This window comes from Thalassophryne amazonica, chromosome 3 (genome assembly GCF_902500255.1).
Source record: "Thalassophryne amazonica chromosome 3, fThaAma1.1, whole genome shotgun sequence".
In the NCBI taxonomy this organism is placed as follows: domain Eukaryota; kingdom Metazoa; phylum Chordata; class Actinopteri; order Batrachoidiformes; family Batrachoididae; genus Thalassophryne; species Thalassophryne amazonica.
In genome coordinates this window covers 107,896,824-107,920,744 of record NC_047105.1, presented here as the reverse complement: position 1 = coordinate 107,920,744, position 23,921 = coordinate 107,896,824, and the positions used below count along the sequence as shown (strand labels likewise).

The window sequence follows — 23,921 nt, the reverse complement described above, 5'->3', positions numbered from 1 at the left end:
AATTTACTGTCTTAATGTATTTAGAAATTGTTTAGATTGTTATCACATACACACTATCATTTTTATTATCAGTATTACTATTATTATTATTGTTATTATTATTATTATATAATTACTTCTATTTTTTTTTAATGGACCATAATGGAAATACGTGTTTTCACTTTCTTGTGTCATCTATATATTTTTTACGTATTTACAATTATATCATGTACATACATTGAACTTACTAAATAAAATCACGCACGCACACTTTTAATATATAGATGATTTACTGCCCCCTGCTGGAAGGCATGTGAGTACACAATGTAATTATCCAGGTCCATTGTTCACTGTTGTTAGCTAATATCACTAATTTCTCCAAAAATACTACTCCTTTCAACTTTCCGTTTTTGCAGCATTCACCCTTGACCCAAAATACATAAGCATCCCAAAAGGCAAATGTCAGCTCTCCCCAGTTTCTCCGTGATCAAAACCATATGCATGCATGCACACAGAGGCCACTTGGTTATTATAATATAGATGACTGCTTCTGTACACCACACAATAACGTTGACATGCAATAATCAATATGTTCTTGTAGTGTAGACGTTCAGCTTTAATGCAAAGGGTTTAACAAAAACATTAGGCTTTTGGAATTATAGAAATTTTTATACACAATCCCTTTATTTTCAGTGGCCATAATTAATTGGGCAATCAAAATATAAAAAGATTAATGTTACTACAAATAATCACGTTTACAGACAGTTTACACAAGTCACAAGATGAATACGTTTCGAAGGTAAAGAAAATACCTTGCCCCTCAGTTAGTTCAATCCTTATATAACACAAACATTATTTATAACAGAAGTCTCAAAACTGATTCCAGAAAGGGCCAGGAGGTTTTCTTTGCAGCCACCCACTCCACCAGGTGCTTTCACTGATTAACTGATTCCATCTGCTCAAAGTGATGTTAATCAGTGAAATCACCTGGTGGAGTGGGTGGCTGCAAAGAAAACCTGCACCGTCTCGGCCCTTTCTGGAATCACTTTGGCACCTCTGATTTATAACTACATTTAAGACCCTTTGGTTTCTTAGCTGCTTATAATCAGTGACAGTTGGTAATTTTTTATCTTAATATTAAATACGAGGTCTATTAGAAAAGTATCCGACCTTATTATTTTTTTCCAAAACCATATGGATTTGAATCACGTGTGATTACATCAGACATGCTTGAACCCTCGTGGGCATGCAAGAGTTTTTTCACGCCTGTCGGTTACGTCATTCGCCTGTGGGCAGTCTTTGAGTGAGGAGTCGTCCACCCGCTCGTCGATTTTTTTCATTGTTTAGGAATGGCTCAGAGACTGTTGCTTTGTTTGATAAAAAATTTTTCAAAACTGTAAGGCACAACTGAGTGGACACCATTAAATAAATTCAGCTGGTTTTCGGTAAAAATTTTAACGGCTGATGAGAGATTTTGGTCTGGTAGTGTCGCTTTAAGGACGGTCCACGGCGCCTGACGGCGATCTGCGCTTCGAGGCGGCAGCGTCTCGCCGTTTCAAGTTGAAAACTTCCACATTTCAGGCTCTGTTGACGCAGTAAGTCGTCAGAGAACAGAGAACTTTCAGAAGAAGTCGGCATGAGGAGTTTATTCGGACATTCCATTGTTAACGGTCATTTTGTAATGAAAGAACGTGCGGGCAGAGTCGCATGTCGGGCTGGACCCGACCGCGGGGGGTCGCGGCAGGAAAAACACCTCCGTTGGAAATCTTAACGGGCAAGTTGGAACATGCCCAAGCTGTTAAACAATTTCTCAGTTACTCACTTGTTGAAAGCCATTAAAAGCCGCCTGAATTCTACAAATGGTTTTCAACACGGAGGTGTTTTTCCTGTCGCGGCGCACACAGATTTGCCGAGTCGTCACGGAAACGACTCGGCGAATTTGCGCGTACGTCTTTCATTAAAAAAATGTCCTTAAACAGTGGAATGTCCGCATAAATTCCTCATGCCGGCCTCTTCTGAATCTTCTCTGTTCTCTCACAATGTCCTGGGTGAATTAAGCCTTAAATTAGGATGTTTTCAGCTCGAAACAGGCCGACGACCGTGCCTGGAAGCGCTGCAGGACGTTCCGCTCCGTGGGAAGTCCTTACACCGACAGAAACACCCCATAATCTCTCATCAGCCGTTAAACTTTTCACAGAAAACCAGCTTAATTTCTCGAATAGTGTCCACTCGGATATTCCTCACAGGTCCAGAAAAAATTTTGATAAAGCAACGCGCGCCGTCTCGAGCAGCGTGTGAAACAAAGGAATTCAGCCGAGAGGGCGGGACCACATCTCACTCAAGGCCTGCCCACAGGGAAATGACGTCACCGACACGCGTGAAAAAACTCACGCATGCGCACGAGGGTTCAAGCATGATTGGTGTAATCGCATGTCATTCAAATCCATATAGTTAAAAAAAAAATAAAAGGGTCGGTTTATTATCTAAGAGACCTCGTATACACTTTGTTGGAAAGTGCAATATGAATGTGTTGTTAATATTAATTATAATCATTATTAATATTATTATAGTGCTGCATGGTAAATCTGTTTGGAGTATAATTAGTATAATGAGAGACTACGCCAGAAGGAGAGTAGTGAAGGAAGCCACCAAAACAACCAGACAACTCTAAAGGAGTTTTAGGCTTCTTTAGCTCAACCTTCCCATGTGCCTTCTGGAAAAATAGCTGAATTTCAGGTCTGCTTTTTCAGCACTGCCACACTGCATTTCTTTATGATTGGTGCAAAATGAAATCCAAGATATATTTAGTGAGTTGTAAATCTTCATGGGTTTATCCCCTGACAAACTGGCTGTAAAAGTGATGATTTGTATGACTAAAATAATCTTTATATTTACTTTGTCCAAATAATTATGGCCTCAAAAAAGGAGGGACTGTGTGTAAAAATGGCCATAATTACTAAGTGGTTAATGTGACATATGGCTGAGTGCAATGATATTTTGCTGTAATCTGTGTAACACATTGACTGTGCAATATATTTTTTAATTGCTTTAACTGTCATTTATTGTATGTGTGAGTTGTTGGATTGGTCATTTTTGATCATTTTTTAAATTCTTAGCGAGTGTTTGTATGCAACATTTTATCAGCAAAGACAATGGTCAAAGCATATGTGTAGGAAATAAATTTATGGCTGGATAAAAAACTGAAAGGCATTTTGATTCTGATGTTTTTGTTAATAATAATAATAATAATAATAATTTACTTTATTGTTATTGTACATTCACAGAACAAAATTTGTCCTCTGCATTTAACCCATCCTAAATACAGACACAATCCATCCACTAGGAGCAGTGGGCAGCTACAGTCCGGGGCCCAGGGACCAACTCCAGATGTAGAGACGCTGCCTTGGTCAAGGGCAGAGAAAGGAGCAGAGCCTAAATAAGCATGTTTTTGATGATTGTGGGAGGAAACCGGAGTGCCCGGAGGAAAACCACACAGACACGAGGAGAAGATACAAACTCCATAGACAGAGGGCAGGAAGCAATCCCACGACCTTCTTACTGTGAGACATCAGGGTTAACCACTAAGCCACCGTGCCACTTGATTTAAAGCTGAAAGCCTTCATTACAAGTACATATTGATCACTTTTGGTGATGGTGTACAGAAGCAAAATTCTGTGTCGTGGTCCACATACTTTTGGACCTGACTCTATGGCCGGCGGGTGCTGCAGTGCTCAAACAAGGGGCCAATATTCTGACAGATGGATTAATCAGATGCTTGTAGAGTGTAAAACCTGTGTAATTTTTAAACACAGCTACCTCTCACCACTAGGGACATGTTTTTTTAAGATAAAGACAATCACTCTCTTTGTAACATGAAGCAAGAGCAGTTCATTTTATGTCAGCCAGATGAGTAAATCCTTCTACTATTTTAAACGAGGTGTCAAAAGGAGCTGAGCTACAGAAAAATGGCTGTTGTCACCCGACTCTCTCCATCATACTGCTGTCTAACACCGTCTGCAGCGGCTTCTCGTCGTGTTCCCGTAGCGAGCTACACGACCACAAAGACACGTTGACAGGACTCTGATCCATCTTCTGATTGAATGGGTGTCACTTTCCAGCACATGACGTCTGAGCCAAAACCACTTGCATGTTGTCACAAACACAAATAGCTTTCTGTTAATTTATCTGATGGAGAAGCTGCCAACATTTCATCAGCACTCTTTGGTAAAAGTGTATTTTGGTGTATGTACACAACAATATAGTAACACACACACACCAGCAGGCTCATTTTGTATGTACAGCAGGCGCTTTGATAGACTAAGAATAGGCTGGAAAACCTTATAAGCTCACATGTAGCTGAGTGCCAAGGCATGTCTTTGACCCCAGCTGCTCTCTGCCCATGCCAGCTCTGCCAGCCGCCCATGGGCATCAAAGAGAGGTGAGGCCGGACACCTGTGCCCGTCTGTCTGTCAGTCCATCTGGAGCCAAGCAGAAACGCATAACAAGGCTGGCTTTGCACTCTCGAGCATATACAGATAACTCATCACAGTGACATGTGCATTTAAAGCCAAGGGCAAAAGGACTTGAGGGGGGACTTTCAGTTGTTCTACAACATTACAGAATGCCACATAAATCATTCATTTCCATAGGATTTTATTTGGCCGCTGCCGACACCCACATACACACGGAGCATTCTGCAAACGCCGCAAGCTGCAAATAGCAAAAGTAATTTATTTTCCTTTTCTGTCTCTAAAATAAAGGGGTGACAGATTTAATATAAATGAGCAAAGAGGGGGAGGAAGAAGGGAGGGGATATGGAGCAGGCCGCGAGTGATAGGGAAGTGTGACAAGCGTGGCAACTGAGAGAAAATGCGACACCTGGCCTTGTCCTTGATGTGAATAAGAGGATGATACATCAAAAAGTGACAGGCCACGAAGATGGCTATTACCCAAGCGAAGCAGAAGATAGAAAGACGACAACAGAGCGAGTATTTTTAGCTTGAGAGCAAAAATGTGATTGAAAATGATTTAACAGTCCCCTTTATAAAGTACTACGGTTTATTCATTACAAATAATCTCCAGCTGCAACCATGAGACCAAACGCCCACATTAACAACTCACTTCATGCTCTTCTGACTGTGATACGATGGAATGAGACGTCCGTCTTCTTCAGGATGATCCTGATGAAGTTTGTCTGGAAGGGTAAATGAGGCCATGTTTGCTGTGACTGGCTGCTTTCTGGCTGTCTGGAAGAAGGCTGATTGATTGCAGGAGGTTGGAACCCCGGCTCTCCTTCTATTGATCCCTCATCCCCGACCTGTCTCGCCTCCAATTAAGAGTTCACTAAGCTGCCACGATAGACGGCTCTAATGAATACCACCATCCAGCCGCCAACATCTCAATGTTGCATTCACTGTGATCCATGTCTCTTGTGGTTCCTCACTACATTTCTTACTTTGGTCTTATTTTGTAGGCCACTCATCCAGTCTACGCTCATTTAATCCGGAGTAGCATCGAACAATAATGCAGAACAGATTTGGAATTGTGACAAGGTAAAGAGCTTCAAAGTGGTGATGGTGAGTCAAGGTTAGTGAAGGACTCCTGCAGTTCATTAAACATAATCATGGGTAGCCTGTCCAAATCACTGTACATCACTGGGAATCAAGTGCTTCGCCCCGGGGCAAGATTTTATGGGATTAGATAGAATTGAGCTACTTTGGATGTAAAAATCAAGACTGTATCTGGGTGTCAGGCGAGGAAGATCAAAAGATTCATTAGATCAGAATTAGATCAAACACAGTCAAAGTTGTGAGGACAGAGAGCGTGAGAGGGGTCTACGTGAGAGAGAGCCAACACGCTGTTCAATTCAGAATGATTTAAACTGCTGTGAGCACATGTGGTGTTCAGCAAAAATATTTTAGTACATTTCTTTTTTGATCTATCCTGGAGAAGTGGTGGCCAGGAGGTTCAGAGAGGTGGGTCTGTGGGAATCCTTGGTTCAAATCCCTGTCAGACAGGAAACTCCATATAATGTATATATTCTGAAGAAACCCTCCGTGATATCACGATTTTAAGATGAAATAATGCAGCTGTGGAAATTTCCATCCTGACAGTGCTTAATTCAGCCTAACTCCTGGTCAACCCATAAATGACCAAAGAGGGGTTTGGGCAATGTTGTGGGCTGCTGAAGAGGAGGTACTGCTGGCCCACCACCAGAGGGCGCCCTGCCTGAAGTGCGGGCTTCAGGCACAAGAGGGCGCATCTGCCCCAGGAGCAACCGGGAGTGGCAGCTGTCACTCATCATCAACGCCAGCTGTCACTCATCAACCACCACCACCATATAAGCCGGGCAGCATCTCCATCTCACTGCCGAGATATCGACTACCCGAAGGTAAACCTCTCAGCTGTGATTGTGCCAAAATGCATGTAATTTTCTGAGTCTTTGCAGGAGTACCTGAGGATCCTACTTGCAGCTGGACGCTGAGTTTGGGAAGCGTGACGACTGACGGACTTCACTCCGCACGTCAAACTAAGAGAAGTAGCTCTCAGGCTCTGCACGAACTGTGTTACTGTGATTGAGGTGGAGGTGTTATTCCCACCTGACTACAGAGAGAACATTTTTGCTGACTGTTTGCTGGGTGTGTGTACACACACCCACCGTTAACTGTTTCTGCCTCCTGCCAGCAGTACCAGATCTGACAGCTGGAGACGGTGGCCACCTGGGGACTCAGGACTTGGCGACTCCGGCGTGCTTCAGATCTGTTGGCAGTGGAGATCATGTGGGACCCGACTCTTCTCTGGACAGACGTCTTCTATCCTCGAGCCTGCCCACATGTCACCTCTGTATATTGACTGATATCAAATTCTGTGATTGTATTTCGTTGTGCACATTCACAACATTAAATTGTTACCTTTTGGCTCATCTATTGACCGTTCTTTAACTCCCCCTGTTGTGGGTCTGTGTCACTACACTTTCCCAACAGGCAAAAGCAGTGTAACCCAAACAGGTAACCCAAATGAAGTTACCAAATAATGAAACTAATAGGCCAGCTTTGTTTCGGATGTTTGATTAATGTATATTTTTGTGGAGTGGGCAGTGGTTTTCATAATGGATTGGTTGTGTACGGGTAATAAAAACATATGACCGACCTATTTCCCAAGAAACTGTTATATCATCAGTGGGCCAAATGTCACCAAGCTACCTACTAAATACTGTTAATCCAGTGGTAACGGTGCTAAAATAAATTAAAGGCTACTAAAATTTCAGCACGGTTTGCATTGGAAGTTTTGGCCACTGAGTCCTGGGACACACAAGGCATTGAAAATGTGAGTCCCAAGGCCCAGCACTGAGTCCCAGCACATCAACGAGAGCTGAATTCAATCCATAGAGCTGCTAATTTCAGGAGCTACTCAAGTGTGCGACATACAGTGTGCTAAAAAAGGTGGTGTGACAAATGATGTCATGAAAGCAAAGCGTGTCTAAGACTTAGTTTTATATCTAAAGAAGGCAAAGTGAACAACAGTAAATCCATGAAGCTGCAGGGGTGCGGGTCTTTTGAAATGAAACAGATGTTGGGTCTAGGCATTCTTTATGCACATTCAGAATTGGCTGGAAATTTGTTAAAATGAAGCAGAGTAAAACAAAATAATTCAAGAGCCATTTTAATTGAAATATGATGCACACTTCATATTTCATTATTTTGCTATATTTCATGCATTTTGTTGCTATATATTAGCTAGAAATAACATTTAAAATGTTAAAATGGATGGATGGATGTAGCATTTGAAGCGGATGGATGTAGCGTTTACATACTGTGTTCAAACCTCTACACATCTGAGCATTAAAGAGCTGATCAGACATTTTAACATTTCATTAAATGTTTGTCATTCGCGTCAGATGAATTTACTCTGCAGCCACGTTTATTATTTATTTATTGACTAGTCGCGGGACTTGTAATGTAATTAGTGCCGTTGCCTTCTTAAAAGTGCAGTCATTAAACACAAACGTGGTTCAGTGTGTGTTGGCTTTTAGGTTCCTAGCGAGGTAACTGGGTAAATAAAACCTGAACACAAAATATAAAACCAAAACATGAAGTACACAAAATACAAACACAAATGTGGAACTGATAGATGACACGATAGATAATAATAAACACTTAAATATGGATCAAATATTGAACAGTGCAAAACCCCCGAAACCTCAGTCTGTTAACGACTATACTCAGAGGATAAACACAGAACTCGGACAGAATAAAGTTTTGACATGAAAACCACATAAACGAACTGATGAGCAAACAACCCCAAGAACATGAAAGACAGCGAATGAGGGCGCAAGGACAGGAGGAGACCACACCGGCAGAGACAGACACAAAAACACCTGAAGCGCACATGCACCAGACACACACATGCACCAGGAGCACGCCACACCCATCCACCAGACAAGACCGGGGAGCACACACATGCACAACAAAACCCATGGTTGCAGACAAAACAAGGAACACACACACACACACACACACACACACACACACACACACACACACACACACACACACACACACACACACACACACACACACACACACACACACACACACACACACACAGATACATACCAACACACAAAGCCACATGGAAGTCAGACATGACCTATACATATGACAGAAGACAAGAACATAACAGACAAGACAGACAAGGGCCTCAGACGCACTATCTGGGCATGTCCACAACATGCTTATATATTTTGGGTCAATGATAAATGCTGCGAAAACAGAAAGTTGATAGGACTAATTTTTTTTTAGAAATGAGCAATACTGGCTAACAGTGAACAGTGGACCTGGTACTACAATGCACCATCGGAGTTTGGGGTTTGGGGGTATTAAATGTTGTTATTGTAGTTCATGTTAGTTTAACAGTGTTGTTAGTGTTATTGATTTATTGTGTTTTTGTAATTCAGTTGGTTTAGTCAGTTTAGTTAAGTGTCATGTTGCTGTTACCATGAACGAAAAGTGTAGTGCGCTTGATGTCTTCCGCCATCATTTTTGTTTGTGGGTGTGTTAAAGTAAAAGCACCTGCTTGTGGCAGAATGCAGAAAAAACAAGCATGTGGCGTGTGTGTATAACTTCAAACGTGAACAAACTGGGGAGAGTTGACATTTGGTGTTTGGTATGTTTATGTATTTTTGGTCAAGTATGATCGTTTGATAGGACTAATTTTTTGGAGAAACTATGGATATTAGCTAACAACAATGGATGTAGATAATTACATTATGGACTCACACACCATTCCAGCAGGGGGTGGTAAATCATCTATATATTAAAAGTGTGTGTGCATGCATGCGTGATTTTATTTAGTAAGTTCAATGTAAATATATAATATAATTGTAAATATAATTGTAAATACCTAAAAATGCATGGATGGCAAAAGAAAGTGAAAACATTTATTTCCATTGTGGTCTATTTCAAAATCAAGTGACAAAATAGAAGCAATAATAAAATAAATAATAATAATAATTTTGATACTGATAATAATAAAGGATTCTTAACCAAGCAAGTGAGGTTAATAATTTATATATATATATATATATATATATATATATATATATATATATATATATATATATATAAAGATGCAAACTTACGATATGAAAGCTGCTGATGGTTTTGGCCTCGAAGTTAGACCTGTTTGCTGTTTGATTTGATTTGATCATTTATTTAGTCCCCATGGGGGCAATTCAGGGGCAGTCAGCAGTAAAAATTGCATTCATAAAAACACATCATACAAGTTCACAAAAACACAGCAGAATAAATATACAAAACAAAAACCAAGAAATAAGGTGCAAGTCAGTGTAGACTTAAGTGCAACAGTGAGTCCCTAGGTGTTATTTAGGAGAGCAATGGCTGTGGGAATAAAAGAGTTTTTTAGTCTGTTGGTTCTGCATCTGGGCATTACCAGGCATCTGCCCGAGGGCAGAAACTTAAATTGTGAGTGCAGAGGGTGTGCCGAATCCGCCATAATTTTCCTGGCTTTTGACACAGCCCTTGTTTTAAAAAGGTCCATGATGTCCGTGCACTGAGTTCCCATAATTTTACCACATTCCTTGACAATATTACAAAAATGTGTTCGTCTCCATAAAGAGCTTGCTTAAAAGATGGTCAGGTTAGCTGATACACTATCAATCTGTGTGTTTTTTCCAATGCTGTTTCGATATTTATGGAGTATGTTCATGTCCGACTATGTTTTTCTAATCATGTTTTTAGTTTTGTAGTTTGTAACGAATGTGATACGTGATCCGGACAGAATGGACCAGCAATCAGCCAATCAGAGTGCGCGCAGCATCATAGCCATATAATAATGTTGTATATATGATAACAATAACCTAAACAATTTCTTAATACATTAAGACAGTAAGTTAACATTAAAAAATTATGTAATTAACAGGAAATAAAAGAGCTGAGTTATTCTTTTAAAAACTTTTAGAAACACTACCCAATCTAGAGCCCATGAATCATCACGGGCAACATGCTAGTATCTATAATAAAATGCTCAAAAAGGACAAATAGCTGACTCAACCATGTCGGGTCCACACCAGCTAGCAGCCACTATTACCAGAACGCTGACTGTTTTTTTTTTATTTTTATTTTATTTTATTTTTTAGCACTGTTGTTGTGCGTTACCTGTGCTGCTCCACAGCCTGTCCAGTGGATTTTTATTTTTATTTTATTTTATTTTTTAGCACTGTTGTTGTGCGTTACCTGTGCTGCTCCACAGCCTGTCTAGTGGATTTTTATTTTGTTTTAGCACTGTTGTCGTGCGTTGCCTGTGCTGCTCCACAGCCTGTCCAGTGGATTTTGATTTTGATTTTATTTTTTTTGGCACTGTTGTCGTGTGTTACCTGTGCTGCTCCACAGCCTGTCTAGTGGATTTTTATTTTATTTTTTACCACTGTTGTCGTGTGTTACCTGTGCTGCTCCGCAGCCTGTCCAGTGGATTTTTATTTTATTATTTTATTTTATTTATTTATTTTTTTTTTAGCACTGTTGTCGTGCGTTACCTGTGCTGCTCCACAGCCTGTCCAGTGGATTTTTATTTTATTTTTTAACACTGTTGTCGTGCGTTACCTGTGCTGCTCCACAGCCTGTCCAGTGGATTTTGATTTTATTTTTTAGCACTGTTGTCGTGCGTTACCTGTGCTGCTCCACAGCCTGTCCAGTGGATTTTGATTTTGATTTTATTTTTTTTGGGCGCTGTTGTCGTGCGTTACCTGTGCTGCTCCACAGCCTGTCCAGTGGATTTTTATTTAGCGCTGTTGTCGTGCGTTACCTGTGCTGCTCCACAGCCTGTCTAGTGGATTTTTATTTTGTTTTAGCACTGTTGTCGTGCGTTGCCTGTGCTGCTCCACAGCCTGTCCAGTGGATTTTTATTTTTATTTTATTTTTTAGCACTGTTGTTGTGCGTTACCTGTGCTGCTCCACAGCCTGTCCAGTGGATTTTTATTTTGTTTTAGCACTGTTGTTGTGCGTTACCTGTGCTGCTCCACAGCCTGTCTAGTGGATTTTTATTTTGTTTTAGCACTGTTGTCGTGCGTTACCTGTGCTGCTCCACAGCCTGTCCAGTGGATTTTTATTTTTATTTTATTTTTTAGCACTGTTGTTGTGCGTTACCTGTGCTGCTCCACAGCCTGTCCAGTGGATTTTTATTTTGTTTTAGCACTGTTGTTGTGCGTTACCTGTGCTGCTCCACAGCCTGTCTAGTGGATTTTTATTTTGTTTTAGCACTGTTGTCGTGCGTTACCTGTGCTGCTCCACAGCCTGTCTAGTGGATTTTTATTTTGTTTTAGCACTGTTGTTGTGCGTTACCTGTGCTGCTCCACAGCCTGTCTAGTGGATTTTTATTTTGTTTTAGCACTGTTGTTGTGCGTTACCTGTGCTGCTCCACAGCCTGTCTAGTGGATTTCTATTTTGTTTTAGCACTGTTGTCGTGCGTTACCTGTGCTGCTCCACAGCCTGTCTAGTGGATTTTTATTTTGTTTTAGCACTGTTGTCGTGCATTGCCTGTGCTGCTCCACAGCCTGTCCAGTGGATTTTTATTTTTATTTTATTTTATTTTTTAGCACTGTTGTTGTGCGTTACCTGTGCTGCTCCACAGCCTGTCCAGTGGATTTTTATTTTTATTTTATTTTTTAGCACTGTTGTTGTGCGTTACCTGTGCTGCTCCACAGCCTGTCTAGTGGATTTTTATTTTATTTTAGCACTGTTGTCGTGCGTTACCTGTGCTGCTCCACAGCCTGTCTAGTGGATTTTTATTTTGTTTTAGCACTGTTGTTGTGCGTTACCTGTGCTGCTCCACAGCCTGTCCAGTGGATTTTTATTTTTATTTTATTTTATTTTTTAGCACTGTTGTTGTGCGTTACCTGTGCTGCTCCACAGCCTGTCTAGTGGATTTTTATTTTATTTTAGCACTGTTGTCGTGCGTTACCTGTGCTGCTCCACAGCCTGTCCAGTGGATTTTTATTTTTATTTTATTTTATTTTTTAGCACTGTTGTTGTGCGTTACCTGTGCTGCTCCACAGCCTGTCTAGTGGATTTTTATTTTATTTTAGCACTGTTGTCGTGCGTTACCTGTGCTGCTCCACAGCCTGTCTAGTGTCGGATTCCCTGTTTGGGAATCCGCTAGCTTAGCGTAGCTACTAGCTCTTAGCCGTTTTAGCATGGCGGCTTCTCCTGTCTCTCCCGTACTTTTCTGCTCTGGGTGTGAAATGTTTAGTTATTCCTCGGCCTCTTTTAGCAGTAACGGTACATGTAATAAGTGCAGCTTATTCGTAGCTTTGGAGGCCAGGCTGGGCGAATTGGAGGCTCGGCTCCGCACCGTGGAAAATTCTACAGCTAGCCAGGCCCCTGTAGTCGGTGCGGACCAAGGTAGCTTAGCCGCCGTTAGTTCCCCCCTGGCAGACCCCGTGCAGTCGGGAAGGCAGGCTGACTGGGTGACTGTGAGGAGGAAGCGTAGCCCTAAACAGAAGCCCCGTGTACACCGTCAACCCGTTCACATCTCTAACCGTTTTTCCCCACTCGACGATACACTCGCCGAGGATCAAACTCTGGTTATTGGCGACTCTGTTTTGAGAAATGTGAAGTTAGCGACACCAGCAACCATTGTCAATTGTCTTCCGGGGGCCAGAGCAGGCGACATCGAAGGACATTTGAAATTGCTGGCTAAGGCTAAGCGTAAATTTGGTAAGATTGTAATTCACGTCGGCAGTAATGACACTCGGTTACGCCAATCGGAGGTCACTAAAATTAACATTGAATCGGTGTGTAACTTTGCAAAAACAATGTCGGACTCTGTTGTTTTCTCTGGGCCCCTCCCCAATCAGACCGGGAGTGACATGTTTAGCCGCATGTTCTCCTTGAATTGCTGGCTGTCTGAGTGGTGTCCAAAAAATGAGGTGGGCTTCATTGATAATTGGCAAAGCTTCTGGGGAAAACCTGGTCTTGTTAGGAGAGATGGCATCCATCCCACTTTAGAGGGAGCAGCTCTCATTTCTAGAAATCTGGCCAATTTTTTGGGATCCTCCAAACTGTGACTGTCTAGCGTTGGGACCAGGAGGCAGAGCTGTGGTCTTATACACCTCTCTGCAGCTTCTCTCCCCCTGCCATCCCCTATTACCCCATCCCCGTAGAGACGGTGCCTGCTCCCAGACCACCAATAACTAGCAAAAATCTATTTAAGCATAAAAATTCAAAAAGAAAAAATAATATAGCACCTTCAATTGCACCACAGACTAAAACAGTTAAATGTGGTCTATTAAACATTAGGTCTCTTTCTTCTAAGTCCCTGTTGGTAAATGATATAATAATTGATCAACGTATTGATTTATTCTGCCTAACAGAAACTTGGTTACAGCAGGATGAATATGTTAGTTTAAATGAGTCAACACCCCCGAGTCACACTAACTGTCAGAATGCTCGTAGCACGGGCCGGGGCGGAGGATTAGCAGCAATCTTCCATTCCAGCTTATTAATTAATCAAAAACCTAGACAGAGCTTTAATTCATTTGAAAGCTTGTATCTTAGTCTTGTCCATCCAAATTGGAAGTCCCAAAAACCAGTTTTATTTGTTATTATCTATCGTCCACCTGGTCGTTACTGTGAGTTTCTCTGTGAATTTTCAGACCTTTTGTCTGACTTAGTGCTTAGCTCAGATAAGATAATTATAGTGGGCGATTTTAACATCCACACAGATGCTGAGAATGACAGCCTCAACACTGCATTTAATCTATTATTAGACTCTATCGGCTTTGCTCAAAAAGTAAATGAGTCCACCCACCACTTTAATCATATTTTAGATCTTGTTCTGACTTATGGTATGGAAATAGAAGACTTAACAGTATTCCCTGAAAACTCCCTTTTGTCTGATCATTTTTTAATAACATTTACATTTACCCTGATGGACTACCCTGCAGTGGGGAATAAGTTTCATTACACTAGAAGTCTTTCAGAAAGCGCTGTAACTAGGTTTAAGGATATGATTCCTTCTTTATGTTCTCTAATGTCATATACCAACACAGAGCAGAGTAGCTACCTAAACTCTGTAAGGGAGTTAGAGTATCTTGTCAATAGTTTTACATCCTCATTGAAGACAACTTTGGATGCTGTAGCTCCTCTGAAAAAGAGAGCTTTAAATCAGAAGTGTCTGACTCCGTGGTATAACTCACAAACTCGTAGCTTAAAGCAGATAACCCGTAAGTTGGAGAGGAAATGGCGTCTCACTAATTTAGAAGATCTTCACTTAGCCTGTAAAAAGAGTTTGTTGCTCTATAAGAAAGCCCTTCGTGAAGCTAGGACATCTTTCTACTCATCACTAATTGAAGAAAATAAGAACAACCCCAGGTTTCTTTTCAGCACTGTAGCCAGGCTGACAAAGAGTCAGAGCTCTATTGAGCTGAGTATTCCATTAACTTTAACTAGTAATGACTTCATGACTTTCTTTGCTAACAAAATTTTGACTATTAGAGAAAAAATTACTCATAACCATCCCAAAGATGTATCGTTATCTTTGGCTGCTTTCAGTGATGCCGGTATTTGGTTAGACTCTTTCTCTCCGATTGTTCTGTCTGAGTTATTTTCATTAGTTACTTCATCCAAACCATCAACATGCTTATTAGACCCCATTCCTGCCAGACTGCTCAAGGAAGTCCTACCATTATTTAATGCTTCAATCTTAAATATGATCAATCTATCTTTGTTAGTTGGTTATGTACCACAGGCCTTTAAGGTGGCAGTAATTAAACCATTACTTAAAAAGCCATCACTTGACCCAGCTATCTTAGCTAATTATAGGCCAATCTCCAACCTTCCTTTTCTCTCAAAGATTCTTGAGAGGGTAGTTGTAAAACAGCTAACTGATCACCTGCAGAGGAATGGTCTATTTGAAGCGTTTCAGTCAGGTTTTAGAATTCATCATAGTACAGAAACAGCATTAGTGAAGGTTACAAATGATCTTCTTATGGCTTCGGACAGTGGACTTATCTCTGTGCTTGTTCTGTTGGACCTCAGTGCTGCTTTTGATACTGTTGACCATAAAATTTTATTACAGAGATTAGAGCATGTCATAGGTATTAAAGGCATTGCGCTGCGGTGGTTTGAATCATATTTGTCTAATAGATTACAGTTTGTTCATGTAAATGGGGAATCTTCTTCACAGACTAAAGTTAATTATGGAGTTCCACAAGGTTCTGTGCTAGGACCAATTTTATTCACTTTATACATGCTTCCCTTGGGCAGTATTATTAGACGGTATTGCTTAAATTTTCATTGTTACGCAGATGATACCCAGCTTTATCTATCCATGAAGCCAGAGGATACGCACCAATTAGCTAAACTGCAGGATTGTCTTACAGACATAAAGACATGGATGACCTCTAATTTCCTGCTTTTAAACTCAGATAAAACTGAAGTTATTGTACTTGGCCCCACAAATCTTAGAAGCATGGTGTCTAACCAGATCGTTACTCTGGATGGCATTTCCCTGATCTCTGGTAATACTGTGAGAAATCTTGGAGTTATTTTTGATCAGGATATGTCATTCAAAGCGCATATTAAACAAATATGTAGGACTGCCTTTTTGCATTTACGCAATATCTCTAAAATCAGAAAGGTCTTGTCTCAGAGTGATGCTGAAAAACTAATTCATGCATTTGTTTCCTCTAGGCTGGACTATTGTAATTCATTATTATCAGGTTGTCCTAAAAGTTCCCTAAAAAGCCTTCAGTTGGTTCAGAATGCTGCAGCTAGAGTACTGACGGGGACTAGCAGGAGAGAGCATATCTCACCCGTGTTGGCCTCCCTTCATTGGCTTCCTGTTAATGCTAGAATAGAATTTAAAATTCTTCTTCTTACTTATAAGGTTTTGAATAATCAGGTCCCATCTTATCTTAGGGACCTCATAGTACCATATTACCCCATTAGAGCGCTTCGCTCTCAGACTGCGGGCTTACTTGTAGTTCCTAGGGTTTGTAAGAGTAGAATGGGAGGCAGAGCCTTCAGCTTTCAGGCTCCTCTCCTGTGGAACCAGCTCCCAATTCAGATCAGGGAGACAGATACCCTCTCTACTTTTAAGATTAGGCTTAAAACTTTCCTTTTCGCTAAGGCTTATAGTTAGGGCTGGATCGGGTGACCCTGGACCATCCCTTGGTTATGTTGCTTTAGACGTAGACTGTGTTTCATAATTATTGTATGGCCTTGCCTTGCAATGTGGAGCGCCTTGGGGCAACTGTTTGTTGTGATTTGGCGCTATACAAGAAAAAAGTTGATTGATTGAGTTGTTACTCGAAGTGACCACGCACCTTATTATTCATAACTTTATGAATTAAAATATCTTACACTGATGAATTATCTAAAAAAAAAAAAAAAAAAAAAAAAAAAAAAAAAGATTTACCCCGTATCATTTTTTTGGGACCAGAATAGAAACATTTTTATTTCGTCTCTAAAGCTGGAAATTTTAACATGATCTTCTATGGGGAGTGACTCTTTTGAAGCCAGTTTCAAGGGTCCATAAAAGGAACTGCAAAATTTTCCTCTTCCTCATTGGCTTCATAAATTAAGATAAGAGGATGTGGCTTGGGAAGCTCACTAAGTGCCATTAGTGCCACGTTCAGGTTTTGTATTGCTTTGTGTGCATGTTTGGGTTTTGTATTGTTTTGTATTCTTGTTCACTGCATGTTCTTGTCTTGTCTGGGTGTGTTTTTCCATCTCTTTGCCATGCCCCATTCCTGAATGTTCCCTCACACCTGTCCCTCATTTCCTCCTTTCACCTTCTGCAATATTTAAGCCCTCTGTATTCCTCTCGTCTCTGCCAGTTCTTCAAGCCTTAGGGCCCCTTCACACACACTACAAATGTGGTTGAATTGCGCATGAATTGAGCATGAAGCAGAAATCGTATGCAATACATGTAAAGTCGAAGCTGCCTCCAACACCTTGTACACCTGTTGCTACAACTATTTGCGCACACCAACGGCTGAAAGACAGAGTGTGCACTGTGAGAGCCCATTCGATACCTCTCGCGGCAGGTGTCAGCCAAATTCCAGGTCACACACATGAACATCCACACCGTTCACTTGGCACTTAAGGTGCCCTGACACTTGCACAACTTTGATGCACGCACTGTGTCGTGCAGGAGAGTCAACTCATCTTTAATGGGTGTAGACTGAATGTGAGATGGGCACCAGTGCGTGCAACTGCGCAAAGAGAATTTTGAAATGTTCAAAAAATCTTTCATGCATTTGCACTATTAGCATGACAACAGTCAGTAGATGATCACTTTTGAGCTGGATGTGAAATTTGTCTAAGTGCCCCCACAACTGTGGAGTTGCAAAAAGCAATGCGTGCACGTGTGTCAGGGGGTGGCACACTTGGATAAAATGCTTATATGTATGTACAGATCTGATCACATGAGGGCCGGACAGCGAGGTCTGATCGCACATAGCATGGGGAGGGGCCTGTCAGCTGATCACAGCACACTGACAGCTGGATGACAGATCAGTGCACAAATTACAAACACAGAAACCACTGCCAGGACAGTTATATAAATAATTACAACAATACCTACATACGCAATTACATAACAAATACCGAAAATGAATGCCCACATAACACAGAGTGACACATTGATCTGGGTGCTGAACGGACGGGGGGGGGGGGGGGGGGGGAGGCTTGCTCACAGCTGCTGCTGTTGTGATCTGTGCTCCTGGACGTCCCAGCTGGAGAACAAGGACATGAATTTACAACATTCCTCCATGAGGCGCGTGTCTCTGTCTGCTGTCCTCATGTGTAAATACATAAAACATCTTTCATCTTTGTGCCGGGCTGCAGCAGCCGCACACAGCACACCTCGTCCATGTCCTTGTTGATTTCAGGCATTTTCCCGCACCTTTTACAGGACAGCACTGGTAGCTCAGTGGTAAAGTTTCTGGCTAGCAATCAGAGCTTTTGGAAATTGCAGGTTAGAATCCCGTGGGTGGCATGTATTGTTAATTTTTTTATTTTCACAGCAGCTGCTCGCACTGTCTTTCTGCGTGCACAAAACCGCTGCAGCGGCATCGTTCACACCTGCCTGTCGGCTCGATGTTTTTGCGTTTCACTCATACGAGCTGTTCCGACGTGATTCGCCCTGATTTGTACTTATTTGTACTCTATGTGAGAGGGGCCCTTAGTACCGTTGCTACCAGCCTTTCACAGTCCTTGCTTGTTGAATTACCATGCCGTGTTTTTGAACCTTTTGCCTGTTTTTTGACCTTGATTACTGTCTCATGATTTGGATACCATTACTGATTTTTGCCTGCTTCTCTGTGTACCGGCCTTCACCTGTTTTTGAATTAAACCCTCTTTCTCACACCGCGCATCAGAGTGAGTCCTGCATTTATGTCCTGCCTTTTTGTGACCAAGTTCATGACACTAAGGTGTCCTTGAGCAAGGTCTTTAATCCTAATTTGAGTACCATGCGTAGCAGCAGTGAATATGACACGTTGTTAAGTGGCTTGAGCATCTGCATCATACAGAAAGCACTGCAGAAACAAAGTCCATTTACCATTTGCCCACATGGAAACAAAAAAAAAACAACAAAAAAACGCAAAATGAAAAACCAGTTCAGATACAGGTCAGTCATGCCATAGTGCACCAGGCCGTAAACCTGTAAGCCCACTGCTTTGGTGGAGTAAGAAAATCCAATTTCAGAGATCTGTAATTCCATAAACCTTATTAGGCAACACAATGGCTGCTACACCCTGAGGGAGCGGCGTGAGGAAGGGGTGCGGGTGGGGAAGGGGTGGGCAGTTGAAATACAGGGACAGAGTAGGCACAGAGAGAGGGTGACGAACACAGAAATAGAGCTTAGGGTAGAGCTGGAGTGTAGCAAATCAGAGAAATGAATAAGACAGCAGTGTTCCAGCACGGATGTAAAATACTAAAACCAGGTACAGCACGACAAAGACGGTGACACACTGACATTCACTCTTTAAATTGCTGCTGCTGAATTTGTTTCATTTAACACAAGTCTGCTGTAATTTCTTTTCTTCTATCTGCTTTCGTTTTTTACATAAGCCCCGATATTCCACCAACTCACGGCACAGCACACGGCAGATAATGTAGATATTAGAACTCTACATACGAGATCTGTTAGAAAAGCATCCGACCTTTTTATTTTTTGCAAAAACCATATGGATTTGAATCACGTGTGATTGCATCAGCCAAGCTTGAACCTTCGTGCGCATGAGTGAGTTTCTTCACGCCTGTCGGTTGCGTCATTCGCCTGTGAGCAGGCTTTGTGTGAGCAGTGGTCCACCCCTCTCGTCGGATTTTTATTGCGAATAAAATGTCTGAACGATTTGGAGCTTTGCTGCATCAAATTTTTCCAGAAACTGTGAGAGACCTCCAGGTGGACACCATTCGGAAAATTCATATGGATTTCAGCGACGATTTTATGGGGATTACACAGATTAAGGAGTGCTCCAGCCAGTTTAAAGACCCTCTGAGAGCATATCCTGTGAGGCTTCATCACGGCTTGCTTTGCGCCACGCGGCTCCACCGTGGCGCGCAGAATTTCTCCGCTCCTCTTTCCATGACAAAAACTCCTGTAACAGTGGAATGTGCCGTTCATTTCTAAACTGGACGCTGTGTTGATCCGGGACGTCGTCTGACTAGCACAGAAATTGCGGAAGACGTGGACATCAGCACTTTTTTGGCACATTGAGACAGACGTGCGGAGGAATTCTGCGCATCGGGACGTTTCCGCATGGCGCAAAGCAACGCCGTGATGAAGCCTCAAAGGACATGTTGGGGCATGTCCAGCTCATGCACAATTTCTCGGATATTCACACGACTGAAAAGCAACCGAAAGCCGTCTCAGCCATCTCAAAGCCGTCCTGTGAAACCAACACGGAGGTGGTTTTGTGCCGCGCCATGAGTGGCACGGTGGCGCATTCCTCCGCTCCTCTTTCCATGAAAAAAACTCCTGTAACAGTGGAATGTGCCGAAAAAGTGCTGATGTCCACGCCTTCGGCCTTTTTTTGTGGAAGTCAGACGACGTCCCGGATCAACAAAGCCTTCACATTGGAAATGATCTGGTTGTTTCAGCGGGGTGTCAGCCTGTCGATCGGCACTCGGAGTGCGCCGCGCTCTCAGACGCTGTGGGTGGTCTTTAAACCGGCTGGAGCACTCCTTAATCTGTGTAATCCCCATAAAATCGTCCCTCAAAGCCATATGAATTTTCCGAATGGTGTCCACCTGGAGGTCTCTCACAGTTTCTGGAAAAATTTGATGCAGCAAAGCTCCAAATCATTCAGACATTTATTCGCAATAAAAATCCGACGAGAGGGGTGGACCAGTGCTCACACAAAGCCTGCTCACAGGCGAATGACGCAACCTACAGGCGTGAAAAAACTCACGCATGCGCACGAAGGTTCAAGCTTGGCTGATGCAATCACACGTGATTCAAATCCATATGGTTTTTGCAAAAAATAAAAAGGTCGGATACTTTTCTAACAGACCTCATATGACAGATTTGTATTTCCATAGTGATGTCTTGGGAAATTCACAAAAATATTGGAAAATATCTTAAAGAAAGTGATTTAAAAAAAAAATCTTGGATCTGCCACCTTAATTGGATTTGCTCCAAAAGTTACTGGTTTTCTCCTTGACCTATACCTCACACTTTTCAAGTTTCAAGAAAACCAGTGTAGTGTAAGTTTTTGCATAATCCTGATAACAGACAAAAAGCACAGAAAACATTACTTCCTTAGTGGAGGGGGAACCCCCCCCCCCCCCCAGAAATTAGAAGACTTTAATAACCTCAAATCAGAAAACGTTGTGACAGCATGGAAAATGCAAATTTTAAACCAACAAACCAACAATACAGTGATTCTTACATTTACTTTGACTTTACTATTTCATTGCAGGCATTGTGAACCCACTTTGATGCTTTGCATGTAGAAACATTTCCTCGCCAGAAAACCTCTCACCTCTGCATTAACCATCTAAAGGGCACTGTGCCAGTTACTGGCACACCTGTCTTTCAAAGGCACTGGCATGTGCTACTCTGACTCATTTATTTTATGGCCAAAACACTCCCATGACAGTTTAAGTAAGCAAATACTTTGCGCTTGACATTGTGCTCAGATTATGCACTGTGTAAACAGCAAAATGCCGTTGTACACACTCTAAATGTAGCTGTGCTATGTGCTTTAGTGCATGCACCATAGATAATCATGACAGGCTCCATAATCTCATTCCTTTCTGAATGTTTGTTTCAAATGTCAGAAGTTGGAACAGCTGGGGCATAACTGTTTTTAGCTGATGTGGGTTAGCATGTCCTAAGTACAACCCTTGACTGTTGTGGTCTGTCTATCATCACAGGTCTCATTCCATCACTGTGGCATCCTGTACACATTTAATTGCAACATCAATGGAGCACTTAGCACTGCTGTTATCCGAGTGCTGGCATTGATTGTTTCTCTAAATCCAGGAGACTGGGGTGTGTCCGTTTGCTTGTTTTTGTCTTCCTAATGGACACCACATCAGTGTACACCTTGCTGAGAGCCCTGCTGCGGAGCGCACAGCGGAGGAGACCATCTCAAAGGAAAGGATGACTGCTGACTAATGATGGAAAACTCTTCGTCCTTACATCTGACTCCGATGGTGGAAATTATTAAAAAATTAATGTAGTTAAAGATGATAATTACAGATTGATCAGTGCAAAAAACCTTTGCCTCAACGTGCTCTGAGCTTGAGTTCCCAAATCTGTCCCCTCGCTGCTCTTCGCAGCCACATTTAATACGGCCATAAATTATTCACACCTGTTACAAAACTGTAGCGAAAGGCCAGTGATAACCCCAGGATCTGAAAGATGATTAGAGATCGGAGTGAGGATTTAGTGCCAATTCACAGATCTAGCAGGGCTTTGGTGACACGTCAGCTGTTTGATAATGCCAGGAAGAAGAGGCCTGGAGCTGCCTTTTCTCCCGAGACAGATCGGCCAGTGAAGCTGACACTCAGTGGCCAGCAGGGTATAATTGCATTTCCCCACGGGGCACCTCCTCTGCAGCAGCTCAGCCATACTCAGGAAAAAGAGTGAAATCTCACTGCACACATCTGCACGCTGTGCAACACTCATATCTGCTCGACTGGCTCAGACAACGGAGTCGCGTGTTGACACAAACACACACCAACGTGCTTCTTGTTCCCATCATTTGCTCAGATCAGCTGAAGACTTCCCACTGTGGAGAGACTCAGCGGTTCAGTGTCTCTGCCTCTCTGTCATTAGAGCAAAGAGGAGCAGCAGCTCCTAGATTTAAACACTGATTTCCTGGTGCCGTCTCACCGCAGGACCTGTTAGCAGTGGCTCATACATACAGATGAAACAGGAGACTCGCAGGAAGAAAGCGTGAGTGCTACTTGTCATGCATCCTAAAACAACCCCGTGCTTGTGATTTAAGCACTGCTGTTCATAAAGCATGCAGAAGGACCACAAGTGGAAAATGTGGAAGCAACACTTGGCGATCCCAATGCTGCTAATTGGGGACATTAGCTGTAGGGCCTACTGATATCGCTGCGCTGTATCTAACCACTAAAGGTCAGTGCCGTGGCGCAGCGGGCAGACGCCAACACTTCCTCAACTGCCTGTGGGACCGCAGACTGTGGAGCAGTGTCACCTTGGCTTCTCTCAGTGATATCTGCCACCTGTCAGCATGCAGCCCCCGCGGCCGGAGCCGTGACTGCGTCTGCGATGGATTTGTCAATAGCACTTCCTCGTCACTGTGCTGGTGGGGAACATGTCCTCTGCTTTCATCAACAACCTCTATGTGAATCATTAGCATACAATACATATTCATGCCGACATCTCCCTTCAACTGCATCGCCAGCCCTCCCGCAACATTTTCCAGCCATTTTTACAAACAGCATGTCAAGTGGCCCATTTTCACCGGGAGTCCCACATGGCTTCTTTTGTATTCACAGCACGGACGCCGCAAACAACATCCACAGGTCTCAAGGTCACCACTCCCACTGCTTATGTGTGTGCGCGCCTGTGTGTGTGTGTGTGTGTGTGTATGAGTGGGGTGCTCGTGTGTCTCAGAATGTGTGTGGGAACAGCTGCAGAAGGAAACTAAGACAAGAACGCAAAAGATGTGTGCAAACATTATGGGTAAGGGTAAAGTGTAAACGTGTGGAGAAGGCGGAAACAAATTTAGAGCGTGCTGCTGCAACAAATCATCATGAATGTGATTTTGTGTGTATTAAGTTTGTCTCAGGCACGTTAACCAACTGCAGTTTAGTAAGAGTTGCACTTACGAGTGGAAACAAACTCGAGGTGGGTCAGACCTGTAATCCACCCTTATTTCATAAAACTAACCGTTTATTGGCCCCGGCCATTTGCCCAAGACCTGAGCCATCACA

The 23,921-nt window shown here is 42.5% G+C and overlaps 1 protein-coding gene across 4 annotated transcripts in view; it reads right to left on the bottom strand.

Annotated features, from left to right (window-relative positions):
* sulf2a (sulfatase 2a) overlaps window positions 1-23,921 on the bottom strand; it is a 142,316-nt gene that overhangs the window by 106,945 nt on the left and 11,450 nt on the right. The gene's annotated exons all lie outside the window — the stretch shown is intronic.